Source organism: Sapajus apella, unplaced genomic scaffold, assembly GCF_009761245.1.
Source record: "Sapajus apella isolate SASKATOON/1434 unplaced genomic scaffold, GSC_monkey_1.0 scaffold97, whole genome shotgun sequence".
NCBI lineage: Eukaryota > Metazoa > Chordata > Mammalia > Primates > Cebidae > Sapajus > Sapajus apella.
Genome location: NW_022437037.1, coordinates 1611477 through 1627587, shown reverse-complemented (window position 1 = coordinate 1627587; position 16111 = coordinate 1611477). Strand labels below are relative to the sequence as shown.

General features: G+C 47.4%; 1 protein-coding gene across 14 annotated transcripts in view; it reads right to left on the bottom strand.

Moving 5' to 3' along the window:
- The window catches only part of RALGPS1 (Ral GEF with PH domain and SH3 binding motif 1), a 377570-nt gene that overhangs the window by 314944 nt on the left and 46515 nt on the right, over positions 1-16111 (bottom strand). For 9 of the 14 annotated variants that reach the window (XM_032257279.1, XM_032257274.1, XM_032257287.1 and 6 more), the window contains exon 1: positions 9797-10022. The exons of 1 other annotated variant lie outside the window; for it this stretch is intronic. The gene's annotated coding sequence lies outside the window, so the exon portion shown is untranslated. Of the gene's footprint in view, positions 1-8586; positions 9246-9314; positions 9370-9796; positions 10023-16111 lie in introns of those variants that run through there. 4 more of the 14 variants (XM_032257282.1, XM_032257275.1, XM_032257276.1 and 1 more) reach the window with 4 other exon arrangements.

Below are 16111 nucleotides of genomic sequence, written 5' to 3'. Positions count from 1 at the left end.
TTCATGGTCTTTGTCAGGTGGGGAATCAGGACACCTGAGTAGGAAACTCTAGCAAAGTCTCCATCTACATCTGGAAAGTGGAAAGAGTGGATCCAATGAATGGTAACCACCAGGACAGGCGGACACTATATGTGATAAGCACAAAGGCCATAGTGGTGCTCATTGCCAAGGTGTCTCATAACAGATTGGCCAGAGATATAGTAAAGAAATAAACTAACTGAAACAACAACAATTATCTTCTAAAAACAGCAAAGGATGTTTTGAAAAGACTTCCAATCTTATCAAAAAAGCTTGTCGGAGCAGTGGCTCACTCCTGTAATCCCAGCACTTTGGGAGGCTGAGGCGGCAGGCAGATCATGAGGTCAGGATATCAAGACCATCCCGGCCATGGTGAAACCACATCTCTACTAAAATACAAAAAAATTAGCCGGGTGTGGTGGCGTGCACCTGTAGTTCCAGCTACTCAGGAGGATGAGACAGGGGAATCGCTTGAATCCGGGAGACAGGTTGCAGTGAGCCGAGATCATGCCACTGTACTGCAGCCAGGCAAAAGAGCAAGACTCTGTCTCAAAAAATAATAATAAATAAATAAAAAGCTTGTCAGCCAGGTGGAGTGGCACTTGAGAACTACTTGGGAGGCTGAGGGAGGAGGAATACTTGAGGCTATGAGTTGAAGACTGAGGTGTGCTATAATCACACCTGTGAACAGCCACTGCACTCCATCCCAGGTGACTCAGCGAGATTGCCTCTCTAAAAAAAAAAAAAAAAAAAAAAAAAAAAAGCTTCTCAACAACACAAATTTTAACCCTAGTTACAAACTAATCATCACAGGTACCAATAATTACTATGGTTTAACCATTTACAGGAAAATTCAGTATTTTCTGACCCGTAGAATGAAACAAGACCTTAAATCCATCATTCCAAATTTAACTCAACTCCTCAAATTCAATTATCAGGAAACTGAATTATCTAAAACCAAGAAAAACTGTTTTAAGTACCTTTTTCCAGTGAAGCCCTGTTGCCTTATCTCACCTGACTTCTACAATGAGTATGTCAGAAACCACACCCTGAAGCAGCAGGAGCGTGAGAAGAGGCCCCTGAGGCATTAGGACCCTCAGCTTCTCTCATAGCTGCATCTTGGGCAACGTATCTAACCTCTCTGAGCTTCCATTTTCTTCTATGCATATCAAAACCTGCCCTACCTACCTGCAGAATCAATATAAGTTTGGAATAAAAGATGTGAAGAGAACTTTTTAAGTGTTGTAAAGTATTGAGATACTGTATAATGGATAGAACTTCAAATCTAACAACCTTCTCATTTTATAGATTCAAATCAGTCACTGGGCACCCACTATTGGCTCCATTTGTTCATCTAATAAGCATTTATGGAGGATCTACTACAGGCCAGATGCTAGGCTAGGCACTGAGGGCCTGTTGGTGGGCAAAACAGCCACACCCCATGACTTGATGGGACTGCACTGCACAAGGAGAGAGAGACATATCCAGCAGTCACCCTAGAAAGCATACTCTTACAGCTCAAAGGCCATGCTAATTATTTGGTCTTTTTTCTAACAGAAATTAGAAGCCACTGGAGGATTTTAAGCAAAGGAATGACATACTCAGACCATTCTAGCTGCCTCGTACCAGCCCAGGGGTAGGCTCTAAATAAGCAAGAACAAATGTGGACTCTTACTCTGTGAAGTCTAGAGAAAGTTCATGAAAAGTCATTGGTGGGCACAATTGTACTGTAAGCTACGGCAGGGCACACAGTGAGAGTTGTAGGAGCTGAGCAGGAGAACAATCTATAAATGCTAGTGGACTGAAAGTGTTAGAGATATGGTGCCTAGAAGGAAAAAATGAAACAGCTGCAGAGAGGGCTAATCCTCTCTGTAATTCCACATAACGAACTTTATTGCCACAGAAAGACACAGCAAACTGTCTTGAATCTATTAACTTGTTTTCCATAAATATTTAATTATTCAGAAATATGCCAAAAGCACAAACTTCCCTTGCCCTAGTTATCAGGCTTATACAAGAGTGGGTGATAATTATTGTATCCAATAAACAGGGACTTAATAATTATTGTATCCAATAAACAGGGACTTAAATACATTCCTTATTCTTCCTTTCATCTCAGATGATTTTAAAAGAAACCTATGACTGTCAAAGCCAAACATTTAAATTTTCTTCTGAATACTCAAAAATTGACTTGACCTTAAAACCATAAAACAGAAATATTTAAATCCTGATGAGAGAAAGTATCATGTTGCATTATTAGTTCATATTAAAGACCCATCATTTACATGGAATAACAGAATGATTAAACGGAAAGAACTTGAGAAGCGAGCCCCAAGTTCCTAAATGGGCCTGAGACAGAGGCCCTGCCCCGAGAATGGCTCCGTCCTCTTCCTCACCAGTTCCCTATGTGGGAGTTGGGACTTGCATCTGCAATCCCAACGCAGGAAGAGTTCTGCCTACCACCCTGGATGTGTTTGCCAGTCCCCCATCACCAAGTACATGTGTGTTTTAACACATTGCTTATGCAATAACTCACATAACTTCCATAGGTAATATATTAATACCTTGAGAAAGGCATCCTAAAAATCTTATGACCCTGGGTGAAAACAGGACACTATTCTAGCTCCCATGTCCTGGGTGCTCACAATGTGCAAGTCCTCTGCTAAGCCCTATTCTGTAGCGTCTCCCTGAAACCCTGTAGAAACCACACTAAGGTATGTACTACCTCACCTCTTGTATTGATGAGGAAACAGGTATAGTCATTTGCTCAAAGCCACATGGCTTGTGATGAAGTCAAGACACAAACCCACATCTGTTTGTGTCCCAACTCCAGAGTCTGTCTTTTAAGCACTGTCCTATCTGCCTCTCTGATGCTCAGTAGATAAATCTCCTGCAAAGAAGAACACCACAGATTTGAAAGCTCTACAGAAAAACCAAGGAATACTTTGCTGTTCTGGGTCTTCAGGTCTCTGCGTCCCTCAGTAAGCAAAGGTGAGACAAGTACAACTCATGCCTCTCTTTGGGGGAAAAGTCATCAAATTGATCAGTGCAGGCGCTCAGACAAAGAAAAGGTGCTCATAATGATGATGGGTGAAACCCACCTTTCAGAAGAGCTCATGCAGAAAGTGGGGAGGAAACACTTATAGACAAGTCCATGGCCCTGGTGCCAACAGGGCTAGTGAGGAAGGTCCTGAGGACTCCTTGAACACTTTATGACTTCAGAGTTGATTTCTCAGACACCTTGACCATCACCTTCACCTTCAATGCCTAACTTTCACCATGACTACTACACTATCACTAGGACCCAGAGGAAACAGCTCAAGAGGTACTTCTTGGTTCTCCCACAGCACCATGTATAAATACAACAGTGAGCACTCTGTAAGCATTAACATCCTGGCAGGCACTGTGCTAAACACTGCACTGCATTATTTCACTGAAATCTTCAACAGCCCTATGTTAGGTAATACTGCTATCCCCACTTTACCAAATCAATAAACCAAGACTCAGAGCTGGGAAGACACCTGCCCATGGTCACACAGGTTGTCTGTGACAGAGTAGGATTTGAACCCGGGTCTGCCTGGCTCTGAATCTGAATCTGCTCGGCTACTTCACAAGAAGTTCTCTGTTATGGCCAATCACCTTCAGTCACCTTCTGTTTGTGGGTGACTTCTCCACTGACTGTGAGGTCCCAAAGGGCAGAGACAAAGCTTCATCTGCATGTGTCCAGCATCGAGTACAAGGCTTAGCCCAAAGCAAGAGCCCAGCAAGGCAGGTTAATGAATGCCCACCTGAAGAAAATCAAGTGTATTCTCTGTTAAGAAAGGAGGCCCAGAAACACTCCTCACAGAAGCCAATCCAACCAACTCTTCCCCTCAGTTAAAATCTATGGGCCAGGCCGGGTGCAGTGGCTCACACCTATAATCACAGCACTTTGGGAGGCCGAGGCGGGTAGATCATGAGGTCAGGAGATCGAGATCATCCTGGTCAACATGGTGAAACCCCGTCTCTACTAAAAATACAAAAATTAGCTGGGCATGGTGGCGCATGCCTGTAGTCCCAGCTACTCGGGAGGCTGAGGCAGAACTGCTTGAACCCAGGAGGCAGAGGTTGCGGTGAGCCAAGATGGAGCCATTGCACTCCAGCCTAGGTAACAAGAGCGAAACTCTGTCTCAAAAAAAAAAAAAAAAAAATCTATGGGCCACCTACTCGGCTCCTTTGGCTTGCTCCTCCACACCGTAGCCCAAGGGAAGGGAGAGCAGTCATACTTCTGCAGAAAGGAGAGGTGAGTTTCAGCAAGCATAAGCGGCTCATTTCAGACTTGTCCATTTTTCTGCTTCCTCATCTTGACTTTCCGCATCTGCAACAAATATTTTTCTTCCCCATCCCTAAGACTTTTTAGGACACCAGCCATGCCCAAAGCCTACATCTAGCATACAGCACAGCACGTGCCCGTCTCAGAGCCAGCATTCAAATACTGGGGGAGTGAAGAAGTAGAGTCCAGAGCATAAGTTTCACCAGAGACATGGTGACGTATAAATAAAAATCTGACACCATTTCGTAGCATGATTTGTCTCAGCACACGTCCATCACACTGTTCAAAAAGAGTCTACCCTGTGCCAAGCCCTGGAGATCCAGCAGCAAAGAAAGCAGGAGACTTTCCTTGTACAGAGCGGCGATACAGGCAAAAAGTCACACATGCAATAACATGACGTGTGCTCTGATCCAGGTACACACAGAACAAAAGTCAAGGGAGTAAAAATAAGAGGGTGCCTGGAAAAATTAAGTCGGTTTCACAAAGGAGGGAAAATTTGAGCTGAGGAGACAATTCCCAAATCACCCCAGAGAGAAGTCATTGTTCCCTGCCTCTGTGACCTCACACACTGCTCACCTCCCACCACTTGGCCCACTATACTGTTCAGTAATCCATGACTTGTGTGCCAATCTCCATACAGAGCATGTGAGCACCTCAAAGGCAAGGACTTTAGGCATTCTCCATGGATCCCCCTTAAATGTCCAGTAAATATCTACTCACAAAAAATAGAGTCTATTTCAGATCATTAATAACATAGCAGCTCATCCTTCTTAAGCACTTACTATGACCTGCTATTGCTATATGTACTTTGCATTGCATGATCTCACTTCCTCTGCACAAAAATCCCTGAAGACAGATCCTATTACCATTATCTATTTTACAGATATGGAAACTAAGATGCAGAGAGATTAGGTAAATTGTTCCAAGTCACACAGCCAGTAAGTGACAGAGCTGGACTTTGAATCACAACCTGAATGGAAAATCAGTTCTCAGTTACCAGTAAACAAATTCCTTTTCCTTTCTCTTTCTGTTCTCTGCCTTGCATCCAATACATGGATTGCCCTTTAATCTACTGTTCACTGGGACCAAGGCCACATTTTTTCCTAGAGGAGGACAAAGGATGTCTCTTGTTAGTCTTCTAAATAATGACTGCTAACCAATACTGAGTAAACATCATTGGTGAGTGAAGACTGGAGGTACAAAATTGTGCTTCTATCAGTCAAAAACATTTATTAAGAAGGAACTGTGGCCGGACATGGTGGCTCTTGCCTGTAATCCCAGCACTTTGGGAGACCAAGGCGGGCGGATCACAAGGTCTGATCAAGAGATCAAGACCATCCTGGCCAACATGGTGAAATCCCATCTCTACTAAAATACAAAAATTAGCTGGGCGTGGTGGCGCAGGCCTGTAGTCCCAGCTACTTCAGGAGACTGAGGCAGGAGAATTGCTTGAACCCAAGAAGCAGGGGCTACAGTGAGCCAAGATCGTACCACTGCACTCCAGCCTGGAGACAGAGCAAGACGCTGCCAAAAAAAAAAAAAAAAAGGAACGGTACATACCAACTGACATATTTTCCAATGTTAGAACAATTTCCAAAGTAAATCAAGTGAATACATAAAGCAGCAATGAGTATGTACAGAATGCTATTCTTTGTGTAAGAGAAAGAATATATAATAAACAAGAAACTGGTAACAGTGGTTGCCTCTAGGGAAAAGGACTAGGAACTATCAACTTGAGGCAAGAAACACACTGACTTTATAATTTATTCCCCTACTTTCCTTAAAAAAATCCATGTGTGACTTTTTTACTTCCTCAAAATATAAAACGAAAACTATATTTGCCGGATGTGGTGGCTCATGCCTGTAATCCCAGCACTCTGGGAGGATCACTTGAGCCCAAGAGTTGGAGACCAGCCTGGGCAATATAGCGAGACTCCTATCTCTACAAAAAAAAATAAAAATAAAAATTAGCCAGATGCTGTGGCACAGTACTTGGGAGGTTAAGATGGGAGGATCATTTGAGCCTGGGAGGTCAAGGTTGCAGTGAGCCATGATTGCGCTACCGCACTCCAGTCTGGGTGACAGAGAGAGACCCTGTCCTTAAAAAAAAAAAAAAAAAAGGTTTTAAACTATATTTAAAGAAACCATTTATTACTGGGCCTTTCCCAAATGCTTACATACATACGATTGCGACCATGAAGAATTATGTATGTTTATGAACAAAAACTCAATGAACTTAATGTGTGATGAAATGGAACCATGCAGCAACTTTTGTCTTTTATGTTGAGGTTCACTAATTTTACTAATGTTACAATATTTTTGTGCAATAAATAAAATGCATGTTAAAGGTATAGATACCATATGCATAAAAGCAGCAGGTACAACTTGCCACACCTTCTTTCTAGTTAAAGTCCTTCATCTGTTCTTTCAACAAGCATGCAGTGAGCACCTACTGCATGCCAGGCAAGGTGCTAGACAGATATTTTTAAGAGAAGAACTGAACAACAGGTCATTAGTTTCCTCCCTCCTGCCTCTGAAGAAAATATGACAGCACACTAACCAGAAGACTAGAGCTAGAAGGACTCTTGATGATCACATAGTCTAACACCCTCCTCACTCAGCTAAGAAAACCAAGGTCTGGAGAGAGGAAGGGATTTGTTCAAGGTTATATAAGAAGTAGAGGCCTCAGAATTCCCTGTCCTGCTCTCCTTGCATGTTACATGCTTTTCTGAGTGGCTTGTGTTGAAAGATGGGCAGGCAGTGAGAGACAGAACAGGACCCTAACAATGAGGGCCAAGTGGATCAGGTGCCTTACCCACTCCTGTCTCATTTATTCTTCATAACCACCTCACAAGATGGGCATGGTTATCCTTGCTTTACAAATAAAGAAACCAAAGCTCTGTGAAGCTAAGAAAGTAGTGCTGGTTCACTCAGCAGGAGGTGACAGCCTGCAGTTTCAAACAGACCTGACTGACTTCCAAGTCAGAGCTCTTACCCTTCATACTGAAAAGGAAAATCAATTTCAAGAGGTGGGTCACATCAGAGAGCCTCAGATGCAGTATTTTTCATTAATGAAGTCTTTCTCTCAACCCTAAATGTTGCCAATTCCCTCATTATTCAACGCATGTTCTAGCTCTTCTTTGCCACCAAGTTTGGGCTTTCCTTCTAACCCAAAGAGCATGATGGTCACTCAGAGAGCAGCAGTCTCTGAGAGCCATTAACACTGTTTCTGCCAAGACAGAGTGGGAGAACTCTCACCTGCTGCTTCTAGATCCTCTGGTGCCTGCCACACAAGCACAGGCCCCAGTAAGGACCTAATCCCCTCAATGCCACTGGGTCACCACTGTACCAACCAGTGGTAATGAGGGAGGCCAGCACCATGATATCTGGCCCCCAAAAGTCCCACACCTTCTATGGTGGGGGGGGGGGGGAAAGCAAGTTAGTAGAGAAACCTCCACCTACCTTCTCTTCTGTCTATGCAACAAAGGCAGGAGGCATTATAGTTTGGACTGGTCAACTGCCAGTGAGCAGAAGCACTGGGCTTTGAAAGGTCACATATATGGGTACAGAGCGCTCTTCCGAAATTCAGACACAGCCCGGTCCTCCTGCTTTCTCCCTACTCCAGTCGAGTCCTGGCATTACCTTCTTTTGGGAGTCTTCGAGTTTTTTGTGTGTGTTTTGAGATGGAGGAGTCTCACTCTACTGCCCAGGGTGGAGTGCAGTGGCATGATCTCGGCTCACTGAAACCCCCCCCTCCCAGGTTCAAGCAATTCTCCTGACTCAGCTTCCTGAGCAGCTGAGATTACAGGCAGGTACCATCACACCCGGCTAATTTCTGTATTTTTTAGTAGAGACGGGGTTTCACCATGTTGGCCAGGCTGGTCTCAGACTCCTGACCTCAAATGATCCACCCACCTCGGCCTCCCAGAGTGCTGGGATTACAAGCGTGAGCCAACGCAACCAGCCTTCTTGGAATGTGGTGAAATTGGGGTCTGTACTTGGATGCGGGAAGAGGGACTTCCACAGCCTCAGGCCTGAGCCGTATGCTCCAGCTCAGAGTCCTCAACAGGGTTGGGGTCTAAAGGTCAACAAACAAATGTTCTGCTTCTGCTTCCACTTGCCACTGCCACGTTGCAGCAGCTCCCTCAGAGGCCTCACAGGAAGAAGCAGTCACGATCCAAGACACAGCTGAGTCTTTTGGGAACTCCCAAGAAAACCTCATCCCAAACTGCGAAAAGAAAGTGGTCCCGTCTCACCTCTTGACAAACCCTCTCTTCTTTAGACTCTCCAGTCCCTGAATCCAACCTGCCCGTCGGCAAAAGAAAGGGGAAACTCATAACTTTACCCAGCGATTTGCTCAGTAGGCACTGTTTCATCCTATCCTCCACCAGGCTCCTGGGAGGCACACAGGCAGGTACCAAGATGCTCATTTTGCAAAGGAGGAAACAGAGTGAAAAATTCTCCCAGGTGGCATAGTCAAAAGCTTCTGAATTCTCATCCCTGCTCTCCCCACTTACCAGGCTGCCATTTCAGTCTTTTTGAGACGCACTGCTGAGACCTACAGCAGCTTCTGATACCAGGAGCCAGCAAGCCAGGACCCCTCCAAGCCTCACAACACCCCTCAAGCACAAACATTTTTCAACAGCCTATCACCAATGACAGCCAGGCCCCTGCCCCCTCCCCGCATCCAGGCATGTCCCTTCAACAGCAACAGGAAAGCCCCTGAGGTGCGAAAAACAGCGCGCCCCACTTAGGGAGCGGCGTGGCATAGGGGAGGCAGCCTGCCTGTAACCAGCGCAGCTGAGCTCCAAGCCCAAGTCAGCAGAAGCACAGGCAGGCCCGAACGGCCCTTCCAGCGACAGCCGCGGATGCCCCCAGAATCTGCAGGGAGCCCAAAGCCCTCGCTCCCACCCAAGCCCCACTGGGCAGCGGAGAGGGCGGCCTTCCCTTCTCCGGCGACCACCCACCCTCGCCCGCTCCTCACCAGGGGCCCTGCTTCCGCCCCGCAGCCGCCTGAGTCCCGCCCCCCGCCGCTGCAGGTCCCCAGGCCCCGCCCCCCGCACCTGTGCTTTCCACGGGCCGCGCGCGCCGGCCGCACCCCGCAGCCCCGCCCACGGCAGCCCCGCCGGCCCCGCCCCCCGCACCTTGCAGCCGCGGTGCCCCGCCCAACCGCCTCCCCGGCCCCGCCCCCCGCGCCCCACGCCTCTTCTCCCGCAGTCCTTCACGCTCCCGAGGACCGGCGCGCCCCCGGCCCCAGACTCCAGAACCCACGGACCCGGGCCAGGCCCCGGCGCCGGGCAGGCACACGCAGGCACGGCCCCGCCCCGCCTCCCGCACCGAGGCCCCTCCCCGGGTCCGGCGGCCCTCGGGGTTCCGCCCCCCGCACCTGCAGCTCCCTCAGGCCCGGCCTTAGGGCCGGGCCGGACCCGCCCCGTCCCGCCCCGCCCCGCCGGCCGCGCCTCTCACCGACTCTCTCCCCGCCGCCGCAGTCCCGGCCGGTCACCTTGACGCGGGCCGCAGTGGCTGCCGCCGCTTCCTCATGGCCCTGGGAACAGCCCACCGGCTGCGGCGCCTTCGCTCAGAGGCCGGGGCCGCGCCGAGCCGGGCTGGGGCCGGGCCGGGCGCAGCTGGAGCGCGGGCAGACGCGGGAGCGGAGCCGGTGCCCACCCGCAGTAGGAACCGTCCGCTCCGGGGCCTGAGCGGCGGGCTGCTCAGCCAATCGGCGCGCGGCGCCAGAACAGCCTCCCAATCAGCTCGTCGCAGGGGCGGAGACACGCAAATAGGCCGTCTGGTCTTGCCAGTGCGCAGCCGCTGCATCTGCGGTCCTCCGCGGCCTCTGCCTCCGCGCTTGTCGACAGACGCCCTCTCCTCCCGCAGGGATGCTGCGCTGCCAGCACACCCGGCCCGCCGCCCGCCACGCCCATCCCCTGCCTAGAAATTGCCGCGCAGCTCATTCTCCACACGGCCGTCCAGGCCTCACCCAATTTCCCCCCTAAATCTGTACCTGGGATTTATCGTTTTCAACAAAAATGATTTTGTAAGCGAGACATCGCCTTAGTGCCCATTCTTCACAGCTGGGAGGTAGGCGCAGCGCCCAAAACGTCAGAGCCAGAAGAAACCTCAGAAATCCTGGGGTATCACCCATTTTACAGCTGCGCAAAGTTAGGCCCAACGAGGTAAGGGACTTGTCCAAGACCACACAGGTGCAAAGCTGGGGAATGTGCCCAAATCCTGTCTCCCTGCTCCCAGATCCTTGACTCTGTGCCAGGTACGGTGAGGTGAGCACAGAGGTGGTCATTTGGCCAAAGTCGCAGGGATGACAAATTGCAAAGGCAATTAAAGCCAGGTCTGTGAAGCTCCGGAAGTTTAGAACCACAGCAAAACTCTGTTCTGCCTCCCACGGGTAGGAGGTATTATTCCCTGCCCTACACCAAAAGATTCTTGGACCTGTAGACAAATAGAACGTCATTTTTACCATCTTCAAAGTAATTTTGCAGTGACATGAATGAGTATGAAAAGATTGGTTACTATGCTCCCCAAAGCTTATGAAAGGGAAAAAATGAAACAAGAAAAGAAATAGAGTAGTAGAAGTTAAACAACCTGTGTCTTAAGAGACCTCTCGGGGAAGTTTCTGCTATTTTGTATTAAGAAACCAGTCATCCTCAAAGAAGGTACTTAATTATTTTGCATAAAAAGAACAAGAGCCTGGTGAAGTGACTCATGCCTGTAATCCCAGCACTTTGGGAAGCCAAAGCGGGAGGATTGCTTGAGTTCAGGAGTGTGAGACCAGCCTGAATAATGTGGCGAGACCCTGTCTCTACTAACAATACAAAACTTAGTGGGGCATGGCAGCGCAGCCTGTAGTCCCAGCTCAGGAGAGTGAGGTGGGAGCATCACTTGAGCCCGGGATATCAAGGCTGCAGTGAGCCTCAAGTGATGGTGCCACTGCACTCCAGCCTGGACAACAGAGGGAGACCCTGTCTCAGAGAGAGAGAGAGAAAGAGAGAGAGAACAAGAGACAATATAGTGCAATGGTTCTGCCCTGGCTCTGCTACCAGCAAGCTGTGTGCATGCATGCATGTGAGCAAGTTACTTAGCATCTCGGCGTGCCTCTGTTTCTTTACTGAAAGATGAGTATGATAAAAGTAGCAGCCTCTTTAGACAGGCTGTTGGGAGGAATTAATGAGATAATACATAGAAGAGGGCCTGGTCCCTAACAGGAGCTCAATAAACATTGGCTACTATTATATTTACCTGTGTGACTTAGGGCAAGCACAGAAGGAATTTAGCACAGTGTGTGCAATGTATGCTTGCTAAATGGTATCTATAATTTTATTACGCCTATGCATACTTTCTAAGCTTTCTTCAGTGAACACAGATTCTTTTGTGATATATTGTTATTGTAAACCCAATTTTAAATTGAGAAAAGGTCATTTAATTTTCATTCTTGTTGCTTCCAGAAGGATGTATTCATTCTTTCTACAAATATCTAATGGTTCTCTGCTATGTGCCAAGTGCTACTATAAATGCTGAGAAAACAGCAGTGAATAAAAGAGACAAAAATTCTTGTCCTCTTGGAGTTAACATTCTAGCAGGCTAAGACAGCTGTTAAAATCAGTATGTACAGTAGTAGGGTAGATAGAGAAAAGTGCTATGAGAGAAAAATGAAGCAGGGACGAAGGGAGTTCAACTTTAAAGAAGACAGAAAGCTTAGATGGTGATAAATGAGAAATAATAGGTTTCTTAAAGCAATAAAACCAAGTTTGGTCTCAGAGACCTCTCAGAGACCTCTCAGAGAGAGAGAAGGATCTGAATAGACATGTTTCCAAAGAAGATACACAGTGGTCAATAAGCACATGAAAAAGCACTCAATATCATTAGCCACTGGGGAAATGCAAATCAAAACCACTTCACACCATTAGGATGGCTACAACAAATAAGATAGACAATAACAAACGTTGATGAGAAGGTAGAGCGAATGGAACCCTTGGCCATGTCTGGCCAAATTATACTCTTTAAGTGGGTTAATTATAACTCAATAAAGCTATTTTTTAAAGTTATTGTTGGCCAGGGGCAGTGGCTAACACCTGTAATTCCAGCACTTTGGGAAGCCAAGGCGGGCAGATCACCTGAGGTCAGGAGTTCCAGACCAGCCTGGCCAACATGGCAAAACCCTGTCTATACTAAAAATACAAAAATTAGCCAGGTACAGTGGCATGCACCTGTAGTCCCAGCTACTTGGGAGGCTGAGGCAGGAGAATCACTTGAACCCGGGAGGTGGAGGCTACAGTAAGCTGAGATCACGCCACTGTACTCCAGCCTGAGCAACAGAGCAAGACTCCATCTCAATAAATAAATAAATAAATAAAATTTATTGTAAAGTCTGATCAATCCCTCATTCCCATGCTTAAATATGTGTAACAGGATGTGGAGAGGATCTTAGCTGTGTCCACTAGAGTTCATTGTAAAGTGTGATGTGCTGGAGTAATGAGCACATTCTTAGTATCTAGTATGTTTGAGTTACTCTCAATGAGGGAAAAGAATTTTTGAGCCAGAGGAGAAAAGGAGGATTGGAGAAATCACCATGGGTCAATCCTCAACCCAGCTGTCTTCACACGGACTTCCACTTCATGGAGAGCCAAACTTTGGGATGGTTCAAGGAGTTGTTCTCATTAGAGATGCTGACCAAAAGGAACGTGTGGCAGACAAACTCTAGGGTGCCCCCCATAATCCCCACCTCATGAAGTCCCTGCCCTTGTGTGGGCAGGACCTGACATGCTCCTAGCCAATAGAATGAAGCAAAGGTTTTAGGATGCATATGATTGCATTAAACTGTAACCCATCTTGCTAGGAGACTCTCTGGCTGGCCTTGAAGATCTAAGCTGTCATGGTGTGAGCTGCCCTGAAGAGGGGTCCATGCAGCAAGGAACTAAGGGCAGCCTCCAACCAACAACCAGCAAGAAAGCCCTCAGCCCACTAGCCTGAAAGGAACAGAATGCTGCCAACAATCACATTAACTCAGAAGCAGATCCTTCACCTGTCGAACCTCAGATGCGACTGAAGGCACAGCCAACACCTTGATTATAGCCTGTGAGACTCTGAAAAAGAGTACCTAGCTAAGCTGTCCCTAGTCACTCTCAATGAGGGAAAGGAATAGAAACCTATAGAAACATTGAGATAATAAATGTGTGGGTGTTGTTTTGTTTTTGGTTTTTTTTTTAGACACAGTCTCACTCTGTCACCCAGGCTGGAGTTCAGTGTCACGATCTCGGCTCACTGCAACCTCCACCTCCTGGGTTCAAGCGATTCCCCTGCCTCAGCCTCCCGAGTAGCTGGGATTACAGGCTCACACCACCAGGCCCAGCTAATTTTTGTATTTTTACAAATACAAAAATTTCACCATATTTGCCAGGATGGTCTCGATCTCTTGATCTTGTGATCCGCCCACCTTGGCCCTCAAGTGCTGAGATTACAGGCATAAGCCACCATGCCTTGCCACATGAGTGTTATTTTAAGCTGCCACATTTGTGATAAAATTGTTACACAGCAAAAGATAACTAATTCAGGGCATAACCCACTCTTTTCTGTTGCCTAAGAGGTAGCCCCTGTGCAGAGGCCATCCACACCCAGGTGTTATAAGGATTCTGGAATAAAGTATCCTCCAGAACCTGGCGGTTAGTATCTCTGGGGAAATCAGAAGGCAGAAAATAGGGTGCAGGAAAGAGCACTGTCATTAGGGACACAGGTGCTTTTCCTGTGCACACAGGTACAATGGTGAGGTGCCACCAAGGGGTTTCAGGGAAAACAGCCATCAATATGGGCAGCAGGAAGGAGGTGGAAGAATAGGGACTGAAAGTGAAATTTTGAATTTAGTTCTAGGAACAATCTTGGCTTTTCTGCTTCCCATCTATGTGGCCTTGGACAAGTGTCCAAAACTCTTTATGCCTCAGTTTGCTCATTTCTAAGAAGATAATATCCAGAGTACTATCTTACAGGGTGCTCCTAAGGAAAAGTGAGTTAATCCCGTAGTGACCATGAGAATGCACCTGAGAGACTTCCAACTGTAGGGAGCTTATTTGACCAAGGGCCCAACTTCTGCACTCTGTAATCCATCAAAGCATTGGCACCAAAGCCATGTTACCCATGGGCTGCACCCAGCAACCGACCATGGCAGGAATACCAAAGCAGGCCTGTCCCTGGGTGACAATGGGAGTCCTCTGGTGATAATCTTTGGCTCAAGGACAGCCTGACAGCCTTGCTGACCCTTTGTTGGACTGCATGGTAGTATGGGATACTTCCATACATTCCCTTACCTCTCTCCTTCACTTGAGGTCAGACTTGATTCACAGTCTGATGGCTCTCTCAACCTGTCCCAGCTCCCTGCCCATTTCCCCTGATAAAATCCTTGCCTGTTTAATTCTGTTGTCACACCTGCTCCTTAGTGAACCTGGACAGACACAAGAAGTACCAGGAATAGGCACCGAAAATAGGTGGTGAGTTGTGGATTTGGGATGGTTCACCCACTGCCCAGTAGGTAAGAGAATACCCTCCTGCTGGAGCACAGATAGTCTCTGGAACAAGGTGGTGGCTTACTTGCTAATTATTTCACTGATGGCAACTTGGGAAAATATCCCCATGGAGGAGAATGCTATGGTGGGCACGTTTTTTCCAGAGTCTGAAAAATTTGGGGAGAACAATGTGGACAAAGACAGAGGAAGTTAGTTGACTGGCTGTGTTGCAGAAGGATAAGGAGAGACTGAGAGCTGTTAAGGAGCAGTTAATGGCTAAGCCTGAGAACCAGAGAGCTTTGGTGGTAGCTTATAAAGAGGCTCCTATTATCTCTGGTGGTGAAGGACAGACACAGTTGAGTCGCAGACTGAAGAGCTAAGCTACACTCCAGAGCCCCAGAGATGTTTGAATACTCAGGCAAGGAAAGTCTATTATGTAAAGGTCAGGATCTCCTGCTGGGGTTAACCAAGGATTCTGAAACATAGGATAAGAACATCTGGATGGATATCCCTGAGGATGTTGACTCCATGACATGTACCCCAGGCCTCTCTGGGCTTCCCAAGTTGGCCTGCTTGTCCTGAGTTAGCACTGGAGCTACTGCTGTGCTGGAAAATGCTACAGAGACTCTTCTGCACAGGCAACTCATGCCCGTTTGGTTGCTGCCCCTGCTTCCACTCCCGGCTACCAGGCTGGAAACTAGGATTAAATCCCAAAGTAACCTGGCTGGGGATGCACTGGACCAAACAAGGGAGAACAGAGATGCTATCCATAAATTGCAAAAATTAACCAGTTTATACTGGCTCAAGCCAAGGGAGTACCCCTGGGATTGGATTTGGCAGGTACTTGATCAGGGAAGCTGGAATGTAAGATTTGATAAGCAAGAAATCATTAACTTAGGGACACTTTCTCAGGACAAGGTATTGATTGATTGATTGACTGACTGACTGACTGATTTGAGACAGAGTCTTGCTCTGTTGCCTAGGCTGGAGTGCAGTGGTGCAATCTCGGCTCACTGCACCCTCCACCTCCCAAGTTCAAGAAGTTCTCTTCAGATAGTCCAAGTCTTGTAGGACTAAAAAAAAGAAAACAAAAGAAGTTCTCCTGCCTCAGCCTCTCAAGCAGCTGGGACTACAGGTGCATGCCTCCACACCCAGCTAATTTTTTTTTTTAATTAGAGATGGGGTTTCACCATGTTGGCCAGGCTGGTCTCAAACTCCTGACTCAAGTGATCCGCCCACCTCAACCTCCCAAAGTGCTGGGATTATAGGCATG